General features: G+C 46.6%; 1 protein-coding gene across 7 annotated transcripts in view; it reads right to left on the bottom strand.

Moving 5' to 3' along the window:
• SSUH2 (ssu-2 homolog) overlaps positions 1 to 27328 on the bottom strand; it is a 70932-nt gene that overhangs the window by 34224 nt on the left and 9380 nt on the right. The window contains exon 1 of one of the 7 annotated variants that reach the window (XM_043886265.1): positions 7351 to 7426. The exons of the other annotated variants lie outside the window; for them this stretch is intronic. The gene's annotated coding sequence lies outside the window, so the exon portion shown is untranslated. Of the gene's footprint in view, positions 1 to 7350; positions 7427 to 27328 lie in introns of those variants that run through there. 7 annotated transcript variants of the gene reach the window in all.

Genomic DNA, 27328 nt, shown 5'->3' with positions numbered 1-27328 from the left:
CCAAGGGAGCAGATGATCCTGAGCAGCTCAGGTCCTGGAGAAGGCTGCAAAATACTCTGCCCTTCTCTAGTTGAGTTCCCCACCCCACCCACCTCAGCCTCTTCTCCCTGATCCCCGCCCTCTGCACCGCTACCTCCCTGACACCCCATGGTCTCAGGTGCTCTGGGAAAGGCTTGGCGACCTTCTGGATCTGGGATGTAAAGGGCTTCACTGGCTCTAGACTTCTCCAAATAAAACAGCCACAAGGCCAACAAACCTTTGTGTCACTAATAGTGGCCATGCCCCACAGCAAAACCTCCTGCTTGTAAGGTCTACCAAGGCTCTGCCTTTTACTCATACTGATCAGAGTCCCTCTTCCCGGGAGGCAAGATAGAAGAAAGGGAAAAACGGGGAAGGACTGAAAGCTCCTCTCTGCCACACTTCACAAGCTTCTTATTTCAAATCTGTGACTTCCTGTCACCCATGGTACAGAGTCTAAATTTTCAATCTAGCTCCCCAAAGCTTTTCTAGCTGCACCCCTCTCACTTTCCCCTGACCCTCCCACACCCTCTGGTTAAGTCCAGGCTCTGGACTCAATACCAGTAATGGAGAAATGACTGAAATATTGTTCATGAGCCTTTTGCTCTTATTGATAATCATTTTTATTTCAGCGGGTTTTTTTTTCTTTTTGTGAATTTTATTTAAATATAACACACACCATAATAATGCAAAAATTTAAAACACAAGGCTCAGTGAATTTTCACAAAGTAAAGGCACCCATGTGACCACCAATCAGATGAAGGACAGAACAGGACCAGATCCCAAAGCCCTCTCGTGTCTCTTTTCAGTAACCACTCCCCTGACTTGTAACACCAAAGCTCAGTGTACCTGTTACTGAACTTCACGCACTTGAATTCATACAACAGGGAGGTACATTAGTCATCTCAGGCTGCCATAAAACTAGCCTGGAGGCTCACACAATAGAAATCTATTTCCCACATTTCCAGAGCCTGGGAGTCTAAGATGCAGGTGCCAGCATGGTGGGCTCTGGTGAGGACTCTTTCCGTGACATGCAGGCGGCCACCTTTTCTGCTATATATTCACATGGTAGAGAGATATTTACATGGTAGAGAAAGAGAGCAAGCTCTCTGGTCTTGTCTTGCCAGGACAGTAACCCCATCAGGAGCTCTAACCTCATGACCTCACTGAATACTAATCACCTCCTCAAGGTCCCACCTCCAAATATCATCACATTAGCATGGCTGGGGCTTTCATGATTTGGACCTCATTTGTGTCTGGCTTCTTCTATTTAATATTACATTTGTAAGAATTATCCCTGGCATCTCAACTTTATCCATCTTTAACACTTCCCGGCATTCCACTGTAGGAATGTACTGTGATGTGTTCAACCATTCTCCTCTTCAGGGACTCTAAAATTCTTTCCTATTTTTTGAAATTACAAAAAAAAAATGTAATTTTTAAAAACTCCTTGTACATGTGCCTGGATGAACATATTTCCACAGAGTAAACTGATTAGAAATAGAATTACTCTAACTATTCCATTTCTCAGACAGGGAAATGAGGTGCTGGGGCTCAGGGGGGAAATGTGAACACCTCAGTGTTTCAGTGGGTGACCTCTCCAAGGTCACAGTGAGTGGTTTCCCCAAGGTTACAGGGAGGGCCTGGCAGAGGCAGTGCCAACAGTATGCCTCCCTGACCTCCCATACCTGCCCCGAGAGTCCACACTATCTTTACTTCATTTCACTGAAAATATTCACTTGGACTTGGTTATGCACACAAACTTCGTGGAATCCCAAATCATGCCTCAGGCCAGTTTTCTGATTGACATTTGGAGCTGACGGTGCAGACAGAAAACACTGCTGTTCTTTTGTTCAGAGAAAATTGGGCAGCCTGATGATACAGCCTCATAACCATCCAGCATTTGTTCAACTTAATGCTTGAGAGTTTCTAAAGCACAAGACTTGGATCCCTGATTAATGGTGGAGGTGGGAGAGGCAAACAGACACAGACAGAGATTCTGAAAGTACACTCTTGTTTTTTTTCAAGTTCAGGACATTGGGGGATTTTTCAGATTTCTCCACTTTTTTCCTTCCCCTGGTACTATCATGGAACACGGGAAATTGAATTTTCAAAGGCTGTTTTTCTAACTAAACATAAACCTGTGCCATTACAAAAAACAGGGTTGTTGGTTTTGTTTCTTTTTTTTTTAAATAATAATTTGTGCCCCATTTCAGCAATGGTAAAAAGAATAAAATTTTAAGAGAGGGAAAGCCTGAATAAGTACAAATATCAAACCTTGATCACAACTCAAAAGGCTTTCATATTCAGGCTCAGAATTGAGAAACTCACATCTCTGGCAATACACACCCTCCCCCTTTCTCATCTCCAAAGGCTCATTTCCCATCAACAAGTCTAACAGGAAAGGGAACAAAAGGTCTGGCCCAGGACAAATGTTAGCGTTTATTCCAACAGCACCTGGGAAACCTCTTGGAACTCATTGCCACCATTCCTGTCCAGAATCCAGGGTTCCTCTGTTCAGGTAGCTGGGCTGCTGCTCAATTTTCCTCCCATTCACTGGGAAGACACAATTCCAAAGCTTCCAAGGAAAATGAAGCAGTTCCAGGAGCTGTGAAATGGTGCATGCAGACCAAGGTGTAAAGGAGTGTCCTTCGGAAAATGAGGGGAATCGGGGGATGCAAAGAGCCGGCCCCTGGTGATTTTGCCATCCTCTGCCTCCTCGCAAGAGCAAAAGCAAGTATTAATAGATGAACCAAAATCTGGATCTGAACTTTAAACGTGACCCCAGCAGGTTCTGCTATCCTGCTATGGGCTTTAGTTTCTCTGCTTGTGAGGTGAGGCTTGGGGCTCGTCCAGGGAAAGGTGAAACATCCCTCTCTCTCCCTAAAAATGTATTTTACAGATCAGAGGCAGGAGAGAAATAAAAAAGACTGATCAAGTTGAAGTCTGATTCAGAGCATCTCTGGAACCACAGTGCACAAAGCCTGCTTGATGACGGATCATTTGAATTCCCAAATTCTCAGCTCCCCTGGACCAGCAACAGGCAGCCAGTGCTTCTCCACAGTGATCACACCCCCACATGCCCCTGCCTGTGAGGAACTAATGTGGCAAAAAAAGAGCGAGGGCCAGGCACCTCACAGGCATGAGCACAGTGAGTCCTCGCTGCAACCTAGTGAAGTGGGAACTACCGCTATCCCCATTGTAGAGATGAGGAAACTGAGGCCCAGGGAAGGAACTGACTTGGCCAAGTCCTACAGGTGAGAAGTGGCAGAGTATGGGTTTCTCTGACTCTCATAACCTTATTCATAAAATTTATCATCCTTACATCCAATACAATTAACACTGTAATTCCTTCCCCCCTTATCAAGACTCCTTGGTACAGGGTAATGGATCTCCACATCTCTAACCCTGGACTCAGTAAGTATTCATTGAATCGGTGCATGGACAGATGGGTCAATGACTGGATGGGTGGGTAAATGGATGAATGGGTACATGGATGGGTGGGTAGACGGATGGGTAGATGGACAGATGGGTAGAAGGATGGGTGGATGGATGGATAGGTAGATGGATGGTTGGGTGGGTAGATGGATGGATAGATGAATGGATAGGGGGTGGACAGTGGGTAGCTGAGTAGATGGACAGGTTGGTGAATAGATGAACAGATGGATGAGCAGAGAGACAGATGGGAGGGTAGATGGAAGAATGGATGGGTAGATGGATGGATGGATAGGTATATAGATGGATGGATGAATGGATAGATGGATGGTTAGATAGACAGATGAGTGAATGGATGAACAATGCACGGGTAGATGGAAGGATGGATGGACAGATGGATGGATAAATAGATGAATACTTGACCCTGATACAGTAAGAAGTCATTGAAGGTTTGAGGGCAGAGGAGTAATGTAAAGTGACATAAAGAAACATAAGATTTAGCCCCTACCCTCAAGGAGACTTCAATCCAGTTGGAGAGACACGGTATGGACACTTGAAATGTCTCTTACCACTAAGAAGTCACTCCCACTGATGTGGCCCATAGTTACAGAGAGTGGATATGACAGGAGGTCGGATGGAAGGGAACCCATGTGAACGAAGTCAGAAAAGGCTGCCTGGAAGAGGGGAGACTGGAGCTGTATACTGAAGGGTGAGAAGAAGTAGATGGATGGGAAGGGGGAACAAAGGCAGACGCCAAAGACCTTGCTGCTACATCTACTCCAGGTGTCTGTCTGCGGGCAGAATGTTCTGCTACATCCTACCAGGAAGTGGATACAGAAAGAAGGGAAGGGTGGGGGAGGAAGGAAAGGAAAATGAGGAAAGAAAGAGGAAGAGAAAAAAAGGTTATGAGGAAGTAAATAAGAGAAGAGGGAGGGAGAAAGACAAGCCTTCTCTAGACTTTTCTGGGGTAACCTGAAGATTCAGCTCTGTCGGTTTCTGACCCAGGTCCCCCAACCCCAGTTCACTGGAGATTCAGCCATGGTGACTTGCACACCCTCAGTGTGGGGCATTCTTGGCTGCTATCAACATGTTGCCATCACTTGCTACAGCTTTCCATCTTCTGTGTTCTCACAGCCCTACACGGCCAGGAGCACAAGCATTATTTTCTCCATAAAAACTTCAAGGCACGAAGGAGCCACTGACGTGAGGTCTGGGTTAGGGGCAGACCAGGACGAGGACTAGCTCCCCAGCTCCTCCCTGTTCTCACCCCCGGCAGCAAGGGCTGGCAACCAGGGAGCTGAGAGGGGCATTCACCATGCCGCCCAGCCAGCAGCCTGGGGTCACACCGCTTCCTATCCGGTTAACCCTGGGCAAGTGACATTGAACCTCCCTGAGCTTTGGTTTCCACATCAGAAAAATGGGGGCTATAGCCCATAGAGATATTACAGCATACCCCTATGATATTATAAGATAAGAGATGGTGCTTGGAAAGCCTGAGACCAGCAGAACTTCGATAACTGGAAGGCATTACTATCTGCAGTAGTACTGCCCTGATTCATATTAGATTAGGTGATATCTAGTCTATTTCTATTGCCTTTTGCCTGATGTCTTCAGAATCTCTCCAAGTGAGAATCCTGGTCTCCTAATTCCCGGCTGAGAGAAGGTGGGGGTGGGCCACTCTGGGACTTTCTAGGACACCTGCCTCCCTGCCAGGGAAACTGGTCCCCAAGGGGCCCACTGACGCCTGCAGGAGACCAGCCAGCCTGCGCTGGCGACTGGCTCGAGCCGTCGGGCTGGGTGGGGCTGGCCTGTGAACTGCGTGATGCATTCTTGGGCCCCCCAAGGTAAAAATAGTTTTGTTTTTCTAGGCTGGGTGGTTACACACTCTTTGGCCTGGCAGCCTGCCCGCTAGAAAGGCAAATGCCAGACTATTTCAGGCTGTAAAAACAAGCCCCTGCCAGGTCCCAGGGTCAAGCCCCCAGATAGTGGTAATAATAGTCCACTAGCTAATTCTTTCGGGCCAGAAAAAAAAAAAAAAAAAAAGAGTTCTATGGCTGCATGATTCCTCCTTCTGTTATCCACAATCGTAACAGCCAAAACTACTGCAGACAATGCGTATGACAAAGCTAGTTCCCCAAACAAAGCAAAGCACAGGAAGGAAGGCTGCAGCAGGAATCATCATCTTCATCACCTTCCATCAATTTCCACAGACAAAGCACTGTGACGGCCATGTTGCTCTCATTCTATCATTCTTTCACAGCAGCCCTAGGGGGTAACTATTACAAGCCCCATTTTTCTAGAAAAGGAAACTGAGGCTTGGAGAGGAGAAGGAACTTGTCGCAAGGTCACGCAGTGAATAATCGGCAAGGCTGGATTCAGGTCTGCCTGACTTTGAAATTGATACTCCTTCCTCCAGCCTGACTTTCATCGGTGTTCTTTAAGTAAGAAACTGCACTGGGACATTTTCAATGGCTTTCTAGTGCCTCTGAGATAAATTCCAAATTCCTTAGTTCAAGGCCGTAGGAAGTCTGACTCCTCCTACCTTGCAGTCTCCATGTTTCCCCCAAATTCACATGTTGAAATCTGAAACCCCAATGCGATAATGACTGCAAAGCAGTTAGGTCATGAAGACGGAGCCCCTGATGGGGTCAGTCCCCTAACAGGGACCACCGAAGAACCTCTGCTTCCTCGTGAGGACACAGCCAGGAAGAGGGCCTCACCAGGCACCAGATGGGCCAGTGCCTTGATCTTAGACTTCCCAGCTTCCAGAACTGAGAGAAATAAATGTTGGTTGTTTAAGCCACCCAGTCTCCAGCATTCTGTCCTAGCAGCCTGAGTTAAGACACCATCCTACGCTGCCCAGCTCCAGCTCCACCTCCTCCAGGCAGCCTTCCTGGATTTCTCCCAGCCCAGAGCAGGGTGAGCATCTCCTGTCTGACACCTGTCAGAGCCACTGTGTGTGTGCCAGGCACCTCTGCAGAGGTGGTCTTTGACAGTTAGAGATATCACGTGCCCATATGCTGTCTTCCCAGGGAGAAGGCAGAGGCTGCATCTGTGCTTCTGTTCCTATCACTCCCCTGTCCCCAAACCTTCAATGACATAGGATCATATTCACCCTTCTGTCCACACATCATCTATCTATACATTTCTTCATTCACTCAGCAAACATCCATTGCATGCACTGTGAGAGAAATGGAAATCAACTAAACACCTACAGCTGGGGGTGGTAGGGGAGGTGGCAGATGAGGTGCAGCCGATCAAGGCCATGGACTGGGGGAGTAGAGGGGTCCTGGGAGTCTTTCCAGGGATGGGGTCACCTGAGTGGACTTTACAGGAAGAATGGAGGTTGATTAGGTACAACTAGGAGACCATTCTGGGTCAGGTCTCATGACACTCCCTCCGTGACGGGACCTAACATCCTTGGCCCCATTAGCCGTTCTATCAGTCATGTTCCAAGAGGGAGACTGGCTCACTCAAATCAGATTAGGAAGAAGTGTGTGTGCCCATGGAGATGACTATTCACAGGGGGCGGGGGGGGAACCACACGGTCAGTGTGGTCACCTGGCTAGTTGCCGTGGAGCTGGAACCACCCACGAGGTTAGAAAGGGTGAGGACAGACAGGGTTTAGAGGAAACCACAAGCACGGAGTTGGGTAGAAGCCTCAGGAAGGAACAGTGACTTCGTGCCAGGAAGATCCATACCCTAGACCTCACTCTCCTTTCACTGTCTGACCTCCCACTGGTACCTCCCGTCAGCAACTCTGCCAGGGTGAGGGAACCGGCCGGCCTCCCAGGCAGCCAGCAGGACGGAGAAAGGTGACTCCAGAATGGCAGAGGAAGCTGTCCAGTCCAGCCATCCAGGCATTCCTGATGGCCACACTGGGTCCCCTGAACTCACCTCGGCTTTCATACCCGATTCCTTTGCTCACTCTGTTCCCTCTGCCCGGAACTCCCTTGCCCAGCTTCTGAGCCCATCAAGATCCTCTGCCTCCTTTAAGCCACACCCACAGGCTGTATCCTCTGAAAGTCTTTTCTTTTCCTATTCAGAAAGCATCCACCTTTTTAATGCTTGTGTTATACTCTCAGGGGTCTTTTTCCCTCCACCCCTGTCAAGGGCAAGAGCTGAGGATGATTCTGTCTTTAAAACTCGGAACTTTTGCCTCCTCTAAGTCATAGCCTAGAATACCTCAAAACCTGTGAAAGGTCTGAGACGTGCCTACTTACCAACTCACTAGTGAGCCTGACATTTCATGGATGCTGCCAGAAGACAGGAGACTCCTGCATCAGACACAGAACTTCATCACTCACAGCAACAGTGTAGCATTTTTGCCCCAGTTTCCTAAGCCCCAGTCCCCACGTGTCATGCCATGCCAAGTCACTTCAACCGTGTCTGACTCTTTGTGACCCCATGGACTTTAATTCATCAGGCTCCTCTGTCCATGAGGATTCTCCAGGCAAGAATACTCAAGTGGGTTGCCATTTCTTCCTTCAGGGGATCTTCCTGATCCAGGGATCGAACCTGAGTCTCCCACATTGCAGGCAGATTCTTTACCATCTGAGCCCCCAGGGAAGCTCCAGTCCCCAGAGGACCACATAAAGACAGCCGTGTGAACACCTGTACACACAGTGGGTTGCATCACAGGAGAACAACACTGAGCTACGGAATATTTTATAGTGGGCAGTAAGCTCTCTGTTCCAGAGGAAGACTCTCTCTTCTAGCGAGGATGTCTGCTCTACAAACATCCCGGTAAAGATAGTCCAGAAAACAAGACAGATGGGGAAGCGCTGGCCACAGGGAAACACCAGAGGCCCAAGGAGAACCATCCCCCAACAGAACCTAAGAGGCATGCCCTGACTGTGATATGCCCGACCCTGGTGCCACTCTGCCTTCCTGATGGCAAACACCAGGACTGAGCGTCATCAGAGCCCTGACGTGGTCCCTCCTTGAAGGATGCCTTCCAGGGGATAGCAGGACCCACAGTGATATTACTAAAAGAAACTGTGAAGGAGCTGATGGGTAATAAAGAAACTTATTGGTTCCCCCAAGCCCATGGACCCTTAGCCATGCATGGGCATGAGAAAGGGAGGCAGGATCAAGGAGAAGGAAGAGAGCAGGCTGGATCCAGTCCTGCCTCTTACTAGCTGGTGGCTATGGCAAGGCACAGAATTCTCTCCTGAGCCTCATTTTCCCAGTCCGTAAAAGGGGTATAACAGGAACTAGTTCACATGGTGGTCAGAAGGATGAAATTACTTTATTCCTATGAAGTACTCAGGCCAACACATAAATAGTAAGTACTATGTGTGTTAGTGAAACAGAAAAGACAACAGAAATGCAGCTGGAGGAGGAGGCTGGGCACAGGGGCCAGACTGCCTGGCTCTGCTCTGGAACAGGAAGCAGAGTCTTAGCTGTGACGTGAAAGGCAGAGAACACCATTATCCACCAATCTCCTTCCCCTGATCGGGGCTCAGGTGAATGTAACTTCTTACATCACTGACCCTGGTCTCTGACCGCATCTTCATTCATAGATGGGATGTGATGATATCAATGTGGTGGATGGTGGATGGCCCCGGCTCCATTTCTTAAAACAAATTACTACCCACCGGAAAACAGAAATGAATAAATCCTGTTAGAATCTTTTCAAATGCTAAATAAGCACTGTGCTACTATTCCTATTCTCATTTAGAAATTGACTTGCTCTCTTCAGCAGCCAACCTTTCAGGACCAAATCATTGGAAGATTATAATGGCATGAAGGAAAACATCCATTGCCACAAACTGAGCATACTAACAAGCTAACCGGGCCCAGAGCTGGGGCTTTGCATACATTTCCTGTCTGATACTCACCATAATGCCCAGGACGGCCAAATCATCATTATCCCCAGGTGACAGATCACAAAGCTAAAGCTCATGGAGGTGAAGTAACTTGAACTCAAGTTCTAAGCTCAGATGGGAAGCCAGGCTGTCCAGACACCACCACACTGCATTATGCTGCTACAAGGAGCCTTGGGGATCACCTCTCCCCGCGCTTCTGACCTACAGAACAGCAGACGTCGCGCAGATTGGCAATGCCACCTGCTGAGCTGGAGAAGTGCCTGCAACCAAAACTCTTAACTCTGGGTCCAGGCTTCTGTCCACCACCCTCCCTTCATTCTTTGTCCTCTGATAGCTTCATCGGTTAAGTTGTGAGAAATAAACAGAAAACAACATAAAAGGCAGAGAAAATGAAGGTCAGGTGGAGCAGGAACCACAGTAGTGTGGCTGGAAAGGCGATTTCCAATTCAGTCAAGTCCAAGAATTTCACGGTCGATCTGAGCAGGGATGTCCGCCAGGGGGCGGTATGAACCTGTTCAGTGATAAGAGCCTCCCTCCAAAGTTATAGGGATGTCCACAACTTAACAAGTGTTTCCCAAGGATGGGGTCCCTGTGAGTACCACTGGGACAGATGAGGTAACTATAAAAGGCACACAGATGAACTCGTTAAAAAAATTTAATAATTATGCATCTTCTAAGAAAATTTTGCTCTCTCTTAAATACACTTGACAAAGGAAGAATTTGCTTTCTGTCTAAAGCATCGATATTTTCTTAGATTAGAAAGTGAGAGGTTCTTTAGCTTCCAAAATACAGCTTCTAAAAGAAGAAAGTGAAGAATCAGATTATGTCATAAGTTCTTCTGCTTCTGTTAATGCTAAGTGTCTGCTGCTGATCGGGATGTCCAGCTGGAGGTTCTTAGCAGGTCACGGAGCCCCATGGCTGCTGCCAGCCAGAAAGTACTCAAGACCAGCGACTCTGCAAGGTGAGAGGGATGGAGAGCCCACGTGGGTGCTCTGCAGCTTCTAGAAAATGAAACTAGGCAGAGAGGCATGAACGAAAACACATCTTCCAAGAGCTGCACATTGTTCTTGGCAATTTCAGGTCATGAACTGCTTGTCCCTTGAGAGCAGGCCACCATGTCACACAACTCCTGGGTCACAATTTCCCATCACAGTCTTCATGAACTGAGGTGTCCCTTTGCCCTGGAATTGTGTAAAGCCCAGCCATACTTGGTGGCCCTGATTATAAGCATTCATTCATCCATACATTCATTCATTAAACAGTATTTCTGAGAACCTGCTTTTTGTCAGATGCTATGGTTGGCCCTGCTTTAAAAAACATAGAGCCAAAAGTGCTAAGTGTCAGGGGTGAGAGCATGGGGGAAAGAGGGGGCACAATTTTGAATTGAGTTAATGCATCCCATTTTGAGAAACCAAACTTTCCCATTTCACAGATAAGGAAACTGAGATCTTCAGAAGCAATTTGCACAGTGACAATGACACACCCAGAAAACAGCAGAGCCTGGTTATTGCCCAAGCACCCTGGCTCCTCCCTATGCTGTGGCCTCTGACCCAGGCTGCCCTCCCCTGACCCACAATGTCTCTAACCTGCTGGAAAAAGCCAAGATCAATGCTCCCACCTCACAGAAAAGCAAATTAAGGCACTCAGTAGACAACCGGGACAGGTTATCAAGATCAGCATCCATCCAACTCCGCAACATTTCTCAAGAAAGACATCTTCCAGTTCCTAGAAGTCTTTTCTGGATGTGAAGCATAAAAACACTGAATTTGGATTCTCCCTGGCATCTAGCACCTGCAGATCCACCTTTACAAATGCCTCCCCTAAGAAGCGCCCCACACATGCAGATCCCTGCCACCCACACGTCTCCTCTCCCCACTCCTTCTCTGACAGATTTTCTGCTCCACATTCAACTGAGAAAATCCTTCTGTGTCAATGCCCTGGACCATTTATTGTCAAAAGGGTGAGACACTAACTGCAAGCACTTCAGTTTGAGTGCATTTCAGTTGCTACAACAGGAAGAGGAAAAAAGGAAGAGGAAGAAAGATGAATGAGAAAAAGGCACTGGAGGGGAGGGAAGATGATGAAGATGAAGGAAAGGAGGAGGTGAAGGAAGAGGGGCAACACAGGAAGAGGAGCAAGAGAAGCAAGAGGGAGTGGAGAGAAAGGATGTCCTGCTAATAAAGACCACAGTCATCTCTCAATCTCCCATCCTAAGGATCCAGAACAGCTAGATATGACCATGTCCAGCAATGTCCATTCAAATAGGAGGCTTTTCACTCTGCAGTTTCCATCCCTCAAGATTTGGCCTGAAATTGAAGTTTAATGCAACTTGTACAACATCCCCCAATTAAAAGGAAAGCCATTCTGACTTAGAGATAAATTTTAGCTAAGAAGCAAAAACAAAAAAAGAATCTTACTCTCAAAGAATGTCAGAAAAAGGGCAAGACCACAGAGATCTCTATGGGAATCTCAGATTCCAACCCATGCACATCTTTCCATTAAATACCTCCCCCCAAAACCCCCAAACACCTGCTTTCTTTACTTAAAATCTCTAAACAGACTATATATTATTACTAAAAATAAACCAAGGCTATGGCAAGTTTAGATCAAAATTATTTTTCCCTAAAAGGTAAATTGAACCTTAATCTTATTCACATGCTACCAATCTGCTTGCTTGCCCCAGCTTTCCTCTCTTAGGTCAATAGTGGCAGCTAAAACATCACCAAGATTCATTTCAACATCAAGGCTGTTGCATGCCACTTTTTTATGTTGACAAAAAAAGGGGAAATAATGCACAACAAATGCTGACTTGTTTGCAGAAAATGAGAGAGAATATTTACCTTACCACCCGAAGTCATTTGAGGTGGATAGATGTTGTCTTTGCTACTAAGGCGAGCTTCAGTCCCAGCAATGCCTCTGGGAGATCTGACAAAGCATGAATGCTGCTGAGAACGGGGTTCCTTACAGAGCTTCAAATGTGCTCTTCAGCCACAATATCAGAAAAAATGTGCTCAGTTGGCCCTTCATATCTGCAAGTTTTGCATCCACAGATTCAACCAACCAAAGATCGAAAGAAAATTTTCAATTCTAGAAAGTTCCAAAAAGAAAAACTTGAATTTGTCACACACTAGCAACTCTTCTCATAGCTTTGACATTGTATTAGATACTGTAACTAAGCTAGAGATGATTAAAAAGATGACTTACAGGAGGATGTGCATATGTTATATACAAATATTATGCCATTTTATATAAGGGACTTGAGCATCTGTGCATTTTGGTATCGGTCAGGGATCCTGGAATGAGCCCCTTGGAGGTATTGAGTCACAAATGTATAAACTGAAATTCAAGTTTGAAAAAGTCTTTCCCTAGGTATTCCAAAAATAGGCTGGCTGTGACTTTCATTAATTTCATCGAGGTTAATCCCTTTGGCAAAAAATGAATCTTGATGTTCTGGGATTAGGGCTCAAATCTTCACACAAAAAGGTAAGAGATAACCTGATGTTTTAACAAACTCTTTTTCACCAACTGGCTACCTGGACAGCCAGACTGAAGCTGCCCTCACAGAATTTTCCACTCACATACTGGGCAGTGTTTAAACATCCTAAAATACAAACTTCCCTTGGATTTTTGTCCCAAATGCTGATCTTGAAACTAGCACTGCTGAAATGGCATCAACAGACACCAAATCTTATTTATTTTTTCTAGCTAAGCTCATTACCTCAAAGAATTCTGGCAATGCTTCAGAGAGACTGCCAACGTAAGGGGTGTCTCCAGCGCTAAGGACCATAGCACAGCATGCATAAACAAGCAACAAGAACAATTTCCCTTTACTGGTTATGAATTAACCTGAACTGCTATTTCCTCTATGAAGTCCTCTTTTCAGCCTTTAACCATTAAAATCAGACAAAACAATACCCTGGAATTTATTTGTAATTTTTTTCTCCAAATTAAGAAACACTCTGGCAACACTCAGGATTCATGGTTTTCATGATTCTCTTCAACAACATTAAGTTCTTGTCATTCTCTGTTTACATTTCTAAAAAACTATTTCAGTTATTTATAAACTAGGTAAATTGCTGATTCTATATTCTAGCACAATAGCAGAAGAGAACTGTGCCCTATTAAAAAAAAAAAAAAAAGGAAGAAAAAATTCCATCCAGACCTGTTACAGGTTTGCTTGAGTAACCCTAATAAAGCTGAGCTGCTAATGGCTGGTCTCAGCATCCTCTCCCATTCAAATAGAACACTGGGTCAACATAATAGAAAGCAGTTGAAAAGCAATTTTAATTATCTGTACTTTGCTGTACTGTTTAACTTATAAAAATAGTACATCATGTCAAGAGGACACAAGAGGTCCTGAAATATTAACACTAGTGAGGTAAGATGAAGGAGAAACAGGATATTCAGTAACCTCAGAGAATCCCCCCTCCAACTATTTACTATTTATTAAGGGAGAAACAGCAACCTTGCAGCGGAGAAGTGGCAGATAGCACGTATCAAGGAGAACTTCAGTGGGAACAGACACACCCGTATCAGGTACCCCAGCAGGGCAGATCAGCTCTGTGGCATTCTCTCCCCACATCCATCACCACCATCTGTCTAACTGAGGAAACATCAAACCTGAATTGAGGGACCTGACCAGCACTTTCCAACATGGTCAAGTCATAGGAGACTAGTAGAGGCTGAGGACCAGTCAGGAACTGGGGACCAAGGAGGCCTGAGAACCAGAGGCAGTGCATGATCCAGATGGGGTCCTGGATCAGAAAAAGGATGCTAGCAGGAAAACGGGGGAAATCTGAGTCCCTGTGTTCTCCTTAGTAGCCTTGCTGCAGGATTAATTCTTAGTTTTGATAAATGTACCATGCTAACATCATAGGAGGCTGAGTGGTGGGTGTATGAGAACTCTTTGCAACTCTCCTGTAAGTCTACAGCTAGAAGAAAAAAGTAGAACATGGTATTGTAAAAAGTCAAACCAAATAGGAGGTTGAAATAAAAACTTCACCCGTCCCCTAAACCCAGTTCACCCCTTGAAGTAACCTATTTGGTACAGACTTTATGGTTCCTTTTACTCATAAAAAATATATATATAAATATAGATATAGATATACATTTATTAAGGTCTTCCCTTTGTTTTTTATTTGATTGTGTTAAAATAGTGGATTGTTGTGAAAAGGTGAATATTTACTGATTTAACCTTTACAGAAATTTCTTTAAAAACCTCCAGAGGGACATTCTGTTGTATGATGCCCATCAAAACATGGGGGAACCCTTCTTCACCCTGATTTATTTCTGAAGCTCTTACAGTTCCAGTTCAGAAATCTTCCCTCCTACCCAGACAATAAGTTGAAAAGATGCATTGCTCCTATGTTTACAGCAGCACTGTTTATAATAGCCAAGACATAGAAACCACCTAAATATCCACAGACAGATGAATGGATAAAGAAGATGAACTATCACTCAGGCACAGAAAGAATGAAATAATGCCATTTGCATCAACTTGTATGGATCTAGAAATGATCATACTAAGTGAAGTAAGTCAAAAAGAGAAATACAAATACCATATGATATCACTTACATTGTGGAATTTAAAATACAACACAAATGAACATATCTATGAAACAGGAACAGACTCACCAGCATAGAAAACAGACCTGTGTTTGCCAAAGGAGAGGAAAGGTGGCCGGGGTGGTGGGGAGCGGGAATCTAGGATCACCAGATGCAAACTATCATACCGAATAACAAACAAGATTATACTGTACAGCACAGGGAACTATATTCAACACCCTGTGATAAACCAAAATGGAAAAGAATATACACACACATGCACGTACACATATATAACTGAATCACTTTACTGTACAGCAGAAATTAACACACTGTAAGTCAACTATACTTCAATAAAATCTAAACATCAAAACCAAAAACAAACCTTCTGTCTGTCTCTTCACTGCACCCTTATATCCAAGTTTCTGACGCACAATGATTTCCTTCCTGGCCTACTCACCTCAACCCACCGCCTCAGCCCAGTAATTCTCTGTTTATGCCCCTCTTCCATGGCTACTTCCCCTTTAAAAGGAAGCAAGTTAAACTTCCTGGCTCCTGCAAATGCCCCAGTTCACTCGGTAGCATGAGCTCCATCACCAGACTCCAAAGCAAGCAGCAAAGGATCCTTTGAGATGGCAGGGAAGCTGTGACTTTATCAGTATCTTGGCTCCCACCACACAATGTTCGACTGAAACGCTTTTCAAGTCAAGTGGGCTATATGGTAGCATTACCCAGTATTTTTAGATATAATCCATCCTGAAGAAGTTATATTCTATCCCTTGCAATAAACATGGATCCACACTTGATACAAGCCTTAGAAATTTAGGGGGGAGGGGTGTTTGTTGTTGTAGTCAGCAGGCAGCACCCCAAGAGAAGAAGGGAAGGATATAACAATGAGGAGAAGAGGGCGGGCTGCACCTGGTGGGTGATGAGTGGTGTCAGCGATGACCTGTGGGGGGCAGAGCGGTCCCAGGAATCCAGCTATCCTTGGACCAATTTCTGTTACTCTCCCTATACATAGAGAGCTGCAGCAGACTGATCCCATCTCACTATTTCAGGTCAGTTCACTTCAGTCGCTCAGTTGTATCTGACTCCTTGCGACCCCATGAATCGCAGCACTTCAGGCCTCCCTGTCCATCACCAACTCCCGGAGTTTACTCAAACTCATGTCCATTGAGTCGGTGATGCCATCCAGCCATCTCATCTCCTGTTGACCCATTCTCCTCCTGCCCCCAATCTTTCCCAGCATTAGGTACTTAATGGAATTTAAAAGCAGATCCTTGCATCTTTATTCTGATTTCTTTGGGGGTAGAAATAGGGAAGAGTCTAACTCCTGAGAGGATGTCATTGAAATAATTGATTTTGATACTCTATTATAGCAACCGCCAGAAAAAAATTTTAATCTTTGACACCAGCTTGTCTTGGCACTGAATCTCAATCTTTCTACTTATTTGCTGTGTGATCCTGGGATAATTACTTTCCCTCTCTGTAGAGCCTATCGCCCTCACATGTAAAAAGATAATACTATTATCCACGCAACATGGTTGTTGTGAGGGTTAAAGAGCTAATGTAGGTAAAGTACCTACACCTGAGCATGGCATTTAAAAAGCCTCCATCTTAAAAGGATAAACAACACAAACTACTTATTGAAATTAAATGGGTGAATGGATGGACAGATCAATAGATGTATACATATATATTTGGCATTTAGAGATATTTTGGCAATCTGACAAGCTCATGTATATGAAAGTGCTTACCAATCCAATTTTACTAGAAAAACAAGCAGACACTGTTTGAACTGTATCTCGAAGCTTCCAGAGATGCTAAGCAGTGGCTACAGAAAACGGCAGGTGAGGCTAGGCTGCCCTCAGGGCACACCTGCGGCAATCCTGGGATTGATCATGCTGGTCCCCTTTCAATGCCATTCGTGGCCTATGACCTTGGTGACTGGCTACTGTTCCTTGATAACCCACCACCAAGTGCTGGGACTCCAGTTCAGGGCCTGAGGCGATTGTTCATGGAGTCAGAGTATTTACTTGTCTGTGGATGTGAAAGGAGGACTCACCCGGGCCCAGCACTGCGGGGAGCCAACGTGGGCCTCCCGGGCCACCCGCCCCCACTCACCACACTTTGCAGACACAGGCAACCCTGCCAGGGCCTATCTCAGCTGCCGTTCCTTTCCCCCTTGGAGCCACGCTTATACACTTACCCTGCTATGGTGAAGTGTCACTTAATCTGGGACTTTCACCTTTCAGAACATGACCCAGAATATAGAAGAGAGAGCCAAAAGGTCCTTTGGCAAAGTCAAAGTTACTGTCAGGACCAAGTGTGTGCACCAAAGCCACGCTCGCAGCCATGACTCACAGTTGGGACAGAATTGTAACCAGGTTAGTTATCTGATAGCCCAGATTACAGAGGATTAGAAACAGTGACTTCAGAGGGGGCAGAAATTAGAGGCAGCCGACAATAACAAGGAGTGGCAGTTGAAAGTGAGGGAAGAAATGGAGAGGTCGTTAAATGCAGCCAAAAGCTTCAAACACCACAGCAATCTGGGGTCCAGTGATATGAGAAGCATCATGTCAAGGAGGGCAGGGCAGAAAGGAATGTGGAAAGGGCTGGAGGCCACGGACGCAGAGCACAGCTTCAATGAGCACAGGGCTGAGCAGGCTCTCACTGCTCATGGCCTGAGAACGGACACACAACCAGCAGGACAGACGGATCCCTAAGCCCCCGACCCTCCCCCCACACGCAGGATACCATGGGAGGTGCAGATGGCCTGGGGCAGCCCCAGAGGGAAAAGCATGTGGGACAGAGAGATGACACCCCAACCAGACAGCCCTGCGGCCTGGGAGTCAGAACTTCCGCCTGACTCTCGGTGTCCCACGACCCAACAGGCAATGGTGAGCAGACACAACCAGCCCTGCCTGGGGCCCAGGGAACCAGGAAGGACACTCTGGGGAGGGACAGGAGTGTCCCAACAGGTCGGGAAGGGGATCCAGTCCCCACGCTCATTTCTTTCACTGTGACTGACGGTGGCAGCAAAGCTCACTGTCAACTTGAGGATACGCTTGTTTGGCTCCTTCTCAGCTAAAGAGTTAGAAGAACTGAGAGGCAAAGGGGAGAGCAGGGCAAGGGAGAGAGAAGGTCCAGCCGCAGAGCTGGTACCAGCCCTGTGACGTCAGGTGCTGAGAAACCTGCTCCTGCCTAGACTGCAGACTGAAGTGCGCCAATTCATTTAACTGCAAATTAAACATGCAGTATTCCAAATGCTCAGTCTCTGGCAACACGGTGAATTTACCAAGCATCCTAAGTTAGAGGTACACAGAGTTATATGATTACAGGTTAAGGTGGGGAGAAACTATTACTCATCAATAAGCAGACAGACTTATCAGAGAGTTAGTATCAATATTAACAGCTGGCACAAATCATTAAAATGTGAAGATGAATGTGAAAAGGGGATGGGAAGGAAATTTCCCCAGGAGAGAATAGAAATAATAAAATTCCATAGGAAAAACTGTTTGGCATCACCAGTTACCAAAGACATGTAAGTAGAAACTATGGTGTGTCACATGACATCGATTAAGTAATCAAAAAGAAAAAATAACAATAATGCCTGATGATGGCAAGGCTGTAAGAAAACTGGTAAATTCAAACATTACTAGTAGCAGAATATTTTGGAAAGTTAATTTGGAAACATTTCTTGAGCCATAAAATTATTGGTACCCTATGGCCCAATGGTCACACTCCATGGAATTTTTTCTAAAAGAATCCAAAAGTGCAATGTCCAAAGATGCTAGAACAACAAAGAAAAATTTAAAAACATACATGGTATGGAAACAGTTCAGCAAGTTATAACATGTGCACCTAATGGAATATTCTGGAGCCATTTAAGGTGACAATTGTGAGAATTATGTAACAACTTAGAAAATGTTTTTAATATACCTAGTGTGCAAAATGAAAATGTACAGTTGACCCTGAAACAACATGGTTTGAACAGTTTGAACAGTTCTACAGTCTGAGGTTGGTTGAATCTAACACAGATAAATTTGCATATACTGAGGGTCAACTATAAATTATAGTCGGATTTTTAACTATGCGGAGGGTCAGCACCCTGATTCCTGTGTTTTTCAAGGGTAAACTGTATAGAGGTTGGGTTACCATTATGGAAAATTTCTATTTCTAGGCGTACAAAAATAAAAGAAGTTCAGAATAATGAAAAGTGCTGTTAACTCAGTAGCGTGGTTGGGATTAGCTGATTTTTCAGAATGAAAACTGTCTTAAGTGTTAGTTGCACAGTTGTGTCCAACTCTTTGTGACCCCATTGACTGTAGCCTGCCAGGTTCCTCTGTCCACGGGATTTTCCAGGGAAGAATACTGGAGTGGGTAGCCATACCCTTCTCCGGGGGAACTTCCCAACACAGGGATCGAACCTGGGTCTCCCACATTGAAGTCAGATTCTTTACCATCTGAGCCACCAGGGAAGCCTGAAAACCACCTTATGGGAAGTTAAATACAGAGGGTGCTCCTAGCCAGCACTGCTCACACCCCACGCGCTTCTGTCTTCAAGCCCAGTTTTCCAACATGCCTGCATCCCTCTCCCCACACTGGTCAATCAGGGACTCAGGCTTTCAGCACCCAGAGGTCTGTTCAGGAGAGAGAAGAGAAACCACCTGAGCCCCGCTCAGGGAAGAAGCCTGGGAGTCATAAGGTGACCCCTATTCCCTAAATTTCTACTTTATAAAGCAGCTCCAAAGATGTGATCTCCCCTCAAGACTCATGAGAATCACAGGAGGGGGTACAATCAGAGAATACTGTTTGGTTAGAAACTGAGGCTCAGAGAGGTGAACCACCCTCCCCAGGGCTGCCTAACACAGGCAGCACAGATGGCAGAACCCAGGCCTGCTGATTCCAAAGCCCATGTTCTGTTGGCTCAACAGGGAGGTTACTGGCAGAAGCTTAACTGCCCTTGAAACCTTCATAACAAGAAGAAATTTGGATTCACCAGAAATCTTCCAAAGGAAGGAACACTGATTGTCCAGAGGTTTCTGAACTTGAACTTGTGTCAGAATCACCTGGAGGGGATCTAAATGTGGGTCACCAGGACCTACCCTGGTCTAGGATGAAGCCAAATAACCTGCATGTCTGACCAGCTTTCCAGTGATGCTCCTGCTGCTCGTCCACAGGCCACACTTTGAGAACTGCTGGTCTGCAAGTCTTGATAAGGCCTTCCGCTTAGAGGTGCACTCGGGGCAGCAGGGGAGAACTGACCTCCAGGGAACCAAGGAGAAAAGTGCGCTCTCCCGTTAGAGCCCCTGGGACTGTGCGGGCCTGGTGTCAGCGGCGCAGTGGGCTGGAGGGTGTGGGAACTGAGGGCCTAAGTGGCTGAGTGTTGTGTGGGAATAGGGGTGAGACACACGGCCAGTGATGGCCAGATGGACAGGCTGGCTGTCTGGATTCCAGCCACCTGGAGATTCGTGTGGGGCTATCAACATCCAAGGCCATGGTCTTGGGGGACAAAGCGCCTGTGGGCAGTCAGCTGACACACAAATCAGATGAACCGAAGATGGGAGTGGCCTTCGGCAGACTCTGCCATGTGCTGCGTGAGATCACTGTCACACACTTATGAACGCAGCATGAATGAGCCGACCTCATTCAGTGCTGCACCCCCTCTAAGGTCAGGGAGGAATCGGGGCACAGGGAGGTGAGGATGCCGAACCCAGCTGAACACCATGAATCACAGTGGCTGGTGTGACGTCCAAGATCCCACTGCCAGAGATTAATGCTTTCAGGGAAGGCTCTGGCATTTTCCAGGATCCTCTGTTAAAATGTCCCTGGGAGGCTGACTCACCCGTTAGCTCAACAAATTTTACGAAAGTATCAGGCAGATGCTAGGCAATATAAAACCTTCAGACAGTCATGAGCTAATGCTTTAGTGGGTGTTAATTGGCAATCAGTCCATCTCATCTTCATGTAAAATGGTCAGCAGAGTGAAGGAGTAGAGGGCTGAGGAGCAATCTGTGACTTGGGATTTACATTCTAGGAGTCAGCAGGCTGGTGCCATTATTCTGATGGTGGCTCCTGTCAGAGCAGCCAGCGTGGCCCAGAGCTCCTGATTCATGCCAAGTGTCAAGCCTGATGATGGAGGAGTGTGAGTAACCAGTGGTGTGAATACAGTGGAGGGTAGGGAGTGGGAAGGGCAGGCAGCAGGGGGTACAGCAAAGATGGAGACACGGGTAGCTGGGTGCTCCCGACCTCAGTTTGACAAGAGCTCCAAAGACACACGTGTAGGATGAACTCCAGGGGAGTGGTGGGGAATTGGGGTTGGTTCTTCTAGAAACCCACCCACAATATCCCAGAGGCCTCCACTGTGGAGAAAAGTTGTTTGCAGTCACTGTGAGAGCAGCCCTGTAAGTTTCATTGTGCTTGAAAGTATTCAAAAGCCAGCCGAGGGAACTGAGGGAAGAGCACTAGACTTGGAGTCATGAACCTCAACTTAAGACTCTGGGCTGTCCATCTATGGGCCGGGAAAACTCAGTTCAGTCACTTCCTCTTTTGAGCCTCAATTTCCTCACTCATGCAATCCTAGCCTCTCAGAGGCCACAAGAACAGTGGTTAGAGGCCCTGACTCCAGAGCTCCACTGCTGCGATTCAAATCCTAGCTCTGTCACGTACAAGCCATGTGACTTTAGGCCGGTTATCTAACTTCTCTGTGCCTCTATCAATTCATTTGTAAAATGAGGCTAATTATCATTTTCCACAAAACTCCATGTAAGAATTAAAGAAGATAATATGCGTAAAGCATCTACAACAACTTCTGGCATCTAGAAAATGCTATATAAGTGTTTTTTTAAATTAACTTATTAATTTTACTCTACAACATTCTATTGGTTTTGCCATACTTGGACTTGAATCTGCCATGGGTGTACATGTGTTCCCCATCCTGAACCCCCCTCCCATCTCTCTCCCCATCCCATCCCTCTGGGTCATCCCAGTGCACCAGCCCCAAGCACTTGTCTCATGCATCCAACCTGGACTGGCAATTCATCTCACATATGATAATATGCATGTTTCAATGCCATTCTCCCATTTCATCCAGCCCTCGCCCTCTCCCACAGAGTCTAAAAGACTCTTCAATACATCTGTGTCTCTCTTGCTGTCTCACATACAGGGTTATCATTACCATCTTTCTAAATTTCATATATATGCGTTAGTATACTGTAATGGTCTTTATCTTTCTGGCTTACTTCACTCTGTATAATAGGCTCCAGTTTCATCCATCTCATTAGAACTGATTCAAATGTATTCTTTTTAATGGCTGAGTAATATTCCATTGTGTATATGTACCACAGCTTTCTTATCCATTCGTCTGCTGATGGGCATCTAGGTTGCTTCCATGTCCTGGCTATTATAAACAGTGCTGCGATGAACATTGGGGTGCACATGTCTCTTTCAAATCTGGTTTCCTCGGTGTGTATGCCCAGCAGTAGGATTGCTGGGTCATATGGCAGTTCTATCTCCAGTTTTTTAAGGAATCTCCACACTGTTCTCCATAGCGACTGTACTAGTTTGCATTCCCACCAACAGTGTAAGAGGGTTCCCTTTTCTCCACACCCTCTCCAGCATTTATTGCTTGTAGACTTTTGGATAGCAGCCATTCTGACTGGCGTGTAACGGTACTTCATTGTGGTATATAAGTGTTTATTTCAAAAATGACTGAACAAGATATTGAATTGCCAAACCCATCACCTGCCACCACCTATGGATGGGAAGGGAGGGGATTTCTGAAGGGAATTTGCTGCAGGTGCAGGTACCAGGGGGTCCTTTCTAAGCCAAGTCGGGGGAGCCCCGGAGAACCATGTGGGTAGGCTGGGGGGTGCTGGCAGGATGAGCGCAGGCAACACAGGCATCCCCTCCTGACTGATCTCTGTTGAGCTGCAGAACCTCGAAGGCCACCCTGAGCATTAAAGAGTTCTGGCGGCGCCAGATAGGAGGTCCTAGGAGGCTGGGGGTCCTAGCAAGGACAGGCCTAGTGCTGGCCCCGCAGAGAAGCCTAAGGAGGCAGAGGCAGCCTGCAACAGAATAGCAAGGAGAACAGCCTGCATGCTTGGTGGGCCCGGTGCTCTGACCTGAGTTTCGTCCCCCACTCGTAAATTCGTATTATGAAGTCCTAATCCCCAGTGGGATTATCTGGAGTAAGGAGGCAATAAAGGTTAGATGAGGCCATAAGGGTGGGGCCCTGCTCTAAGAGGACCAGTGTCCTTTCAAGAGGAGACACCAGAGAGCTATGTCAGGACACTGTGAGAAGGCAAATGTCTGCAAGCCATGAAGAGCACGCCCATCTGAAACCCAAACATCCTGCACCTTGATCTGGGAACTTACTTCCAGTCTCCACAACTCTGAGAAATAAATGTCTGTGTTAAACCCTCTGTCTCTGGCACTGTGTTATGGCAGCCCAAGTGAAGGCACCCAGGATGCCTGCAAGCGCCCAGGCACCCACAGGGCTCTGGAGTCCTGTGACTACCCCCAAAGTGCAGGAGCCCCCGGGGGGTGCACCGGGGCGGGACCAAAGAGCAGGCCGCGGCGCAGCTGGGGAGGTCAGGACAGACCCCCACCAGGCATTCCGCAGGGAGAGCAGGTTAGGGATCGGCCACCTGTGCGCCCGGAGGGATAGGCACAGACAGCACTGGATGGGGCATGGGCACCACCGGAGCTCCCCTCTTGAAAGGAGACACTCACACCTCTGTCTCTGCTATCGCCTGGTCTTGCTGCACCACGGACCTCCAACCCCAAATCTCTGGGACTCCCCAGGGGAAATCTGACCTGTGTCCACAAAATTGTTACCATCAACCAATTCCTGGGCTCTGTAGGGCTGGCTCTCATTTCAATTGTCTAAAGTTCACCTCCAGACACCCACTGGCTGCTGCTGCTGCTCCACCCCATGTTTCCCTGGCCCCGGGCTCACCGGCCAGAGTTCCCTCCCCAGGACTGGAGGCACATGAGGCTCAGACCCCATGTGTACCTTCCCGTGCTGCTGACCCTGTTGGTATCAGCTCTACCCACCAGGACCTCTCCCCAGCACATCTCCTCCTGGCTGTACCCCAAGGGAACCCCAGATTCATTAAGATTGAAGGTCTAGAAACAACTTATACAATCAGACCCAGGATCTCCTATCTTATACTCCCAGTCAGGACCCTCTAACCCCCCTACAAAAATTGTCCCAGAAGCCATGTGCAGCAGCATCTCTGCACAGGCCAGCCCCCACTCCCCACAAAAAGGTCATCTTCAATTGCCAACCACGGGTCCTCTTGTTCCCTTTCTGAAGCACCCTGTAACCCGAGGGAGAGCTTTGGGCATCGCTGAGGTCAAATCTCAGCACCACCACTTAGCAGCTGTGAGAGCTTAGGCACATTACTGCGCCTCTCTGAACCTCAGTAGCTCCCACCTTCTGAGTTATGAGGGCGATCCCATGAGAACTAACACACGTTACCCCTCCCTCCATCAGGTAACTCGCCTGAAGTCACACTGGGTGTGTAGCTCTAGAATCAGGGTGAATCTGAATTTATACAGCCAATTTATATCTCAGCTTCTCAAAACACACATCTCAAGATTTTCTGTGTTTAATATTAACCGTCAATTCAAAAGTATGCGGAATTCAGCCGAAAGCTGCTCGGATTTCTTGACTCAGCTGTGACATGAGTCATTCTGTGCGTATAACAAGAGCCACTCCCAGCAGCTTCCAGAACCAGGCACAGCCTTGATGGGCAGCCAGCTGCTTCCCGCCTAGTGGAGCAGGCATTCAGCGTGACTGGAGCCGGACGCTCGTTCACAATCCTCCCCTTCTGTCAGTGCGAAGCCGGCCCAGAGATGCCTTTAATCCTACGTCTCTATAGCTCAGAAAAAGAGTTTTATACAGAAAAGCAAAGTTTTTCTCTATCACCTGTGAAAATTCATTCATAGAATTTGCCAGCTGAGCATTTCTGCTCTTCTTGTCTTCTCAGAGAGAATCCACGTGGAATGATTTTCATTCACTCACTCAACAAATATCTACAGATCTCCTGCTGGGGGCCAGGCACTGTGTTCCAAAAAGTTAAATTCAAAAGAACTTGTTCCTAGTTGCTACTCATTTTCCATGAACCAACTGCTCAGTTAATTTCTCAGAATTGAGGTCAGAAAGCTTGAAAGTCCTGCAGGCTCCATAACTACAGGTAACCTGATTTTATTCAAAGAAAGAGTGTCCTGTTCCAACCCTGTTAAATAAATCCACCTTCTTCAACCAGGCCAGCCTGGGGCAGGGTGCCTACAAGGCCCCTGCTTCTCCTCCATGCTTTCTCATTCTCTGTTGCAACCCTCCCCTCTCAGTTTGCAAGCTTTCCTCCAACTCCCTGGGTCATCTTGCCACAAACCCAAAGCCATTTCCCCTCAGCACCTTTCGAGGGTGAGGGGCCCAGTCCCTGCTCCAGTGTGGGTTTTGCCCCTCCCACCACCACAGCAATTCTCTGACAACAGCTGAGTGTCGGACAACTCAATTCAATTCTGACACTATCTGGAGATCACATGAGATACCACAGCTTAAGAGCTCAGTTCCACAAGACTGTGCACTCTCCCCCCACACTCCTCCAAAAACACACATTTCAGATGCAAATCACAAATCCAGATTGCCACCTGGGCTTCTGGCTATAGTTCGGACCAACTGGCTATAGTTCAGAGGTCCCCATGACACCCTCCTTGGGTTCAGTTAACTTGCTAGAGTGGTTCACAGAACTCAGAGAAGTATTTGACTGATGAGATGACCACTTTTTTTTTGTTTATTATAAAGAGATATAACTCAGGGACAGCCAGATGGAAGGCATGCATAGGGTGAGGGTATGGGGGAGGGCCACAGTGCTTCCAGGCCCTCTCTGGGCACATCTCTCTCCCAGGACCTCCATTTGTTCACTAACCCAGATGCTCTCCCAAATGCATCCTTTTCAAGAGTTTCTGCAGAGGCTTCATGACATAGGCATGACTGATCATCACTGGCCATGGATGACAGTTCAATATCTAGCCCCCTCCCCTCTAGGGAGGTCAGGGGTATGGGAGTGTGACAGGAACAGGGACAAAGACCAAATACATATTACTTTAAATCACATTGCCCCTTTCCCTCATTCTAGCCACTGCCTGCTTCCTCAACTCTCTTGGATCCTGGGAACCAACCAAATGGACCACTCTTTGCTTTGTCCACTAAATGGGGAGAAATTAAAGTCTGCCAATAGGACATCTCATTTCACCCAATAAAATTAACTCCTCCTACACTATGGTACACAAAATATGGATGGAAATATGCACGTTGACTAAAACTTCTCTTTACAAGCCCATGCCAGCACTACAGCACATGAAAATCAAATGCTATACGGCGAACCTCACACGACTGAGCAAAACAAAGGCCTTGTCTATCTGAACCTGAACAAAGTAAGGCCAGTCCCCAACTACAAAAGTTATATTCCAGCAAGAATGACTTTTATTTACCTGCAAGAAGTGCCAAGTTCATCAGATAAATGCAACCTAATGAATCCGTCTGCTCGGCTGCCTCAGTTTAACGATCTTATTAAATGTTCCCAAATGTTTTTTCCCCCCACCCCAGGGGTGATCAAGGACTTTTTCTTTAAACATTCCATTTAACTTTTGACAGTCATTTCCCATACAGCCTATTATCCTTATCTCCCTTGAGCCAGTTTAAGTTAAATTTTAAGCTGGAGTTTACCAAGTTCATGGAGGCTGGTTGGGAAATTTTTATTTCCTGTTGGAGCCTCACCAGCCACTTGCTCTGTAACTCCCAAAGGACATCTTCCTATTTTCCAATCTGTCAAGATCCTTTCTCGGGACTTCCCTGGTGGTCCAGTGGCTGAGACTCCATGCTCCCGAAGCAGGGGGTCTGGGTTTGATCCCCAGTTGGGGAATTAGATCCCATATGCCATAACTAAGCATTGGCATGCCGCAACTAAACATCTTACATGCCTCAATGAAGATCAAAGATCCCATGTGCCGTGACTAAGACCTAGCACAGCTAAATATGTAAATAAATATTTTTTAAAAGATCATTTCTCATTGTAAATGTACATTTTGTTACTCTTTTTGTCTGAGTTCTGAAAAGAGGTATACTGTTTCCCATAAAAGACCAGCCACAGCTAAACAATTTCACAAGGACTCTCTGATCTTTCATCCACAGTCAGTCAGTACCCTTCTTATTCACAAGAGCCATTTTAGCCCACATCAGTTTAACACTGAACTTGGCCCTTTCCTCCAAAGCTCATGACAATAGGCACGTTAGGATATATGAAGCTTTATGAAGACAGTGAGGAGGGTCACAGGGAGAATACACAGCTGATAGCAATCACCCTCAAACCCCTATCATGGCCTCCTTTTCTCCCTGGGTCTCTCTCCCCAGCCCTAATCACCAGGGGGCCTATGGCTGTGCCTTCTCCCTCCCCACTGCCAGACTACTGGTTCTGGAACTGGGAACC

The sequence above is a fragment of the Cervus elaphus genome, chromosome 24 (genome assembly GCF_910594005.1).
Source record: "Cervus elaphus chromosome 24, mCerEla1.1, whole genome shotgun sequence".
NCBI lineage: Eukaryota > Metazoa > Chordata > Mammalia > Artiodactyla > Cervidae > Cervus > Cervus elaphus.
The sequence above is the reverse complement of the archived record's forward strand: the minus strand, read 5'-3'. Positions and strand labels throughout refer to the sequence as shown.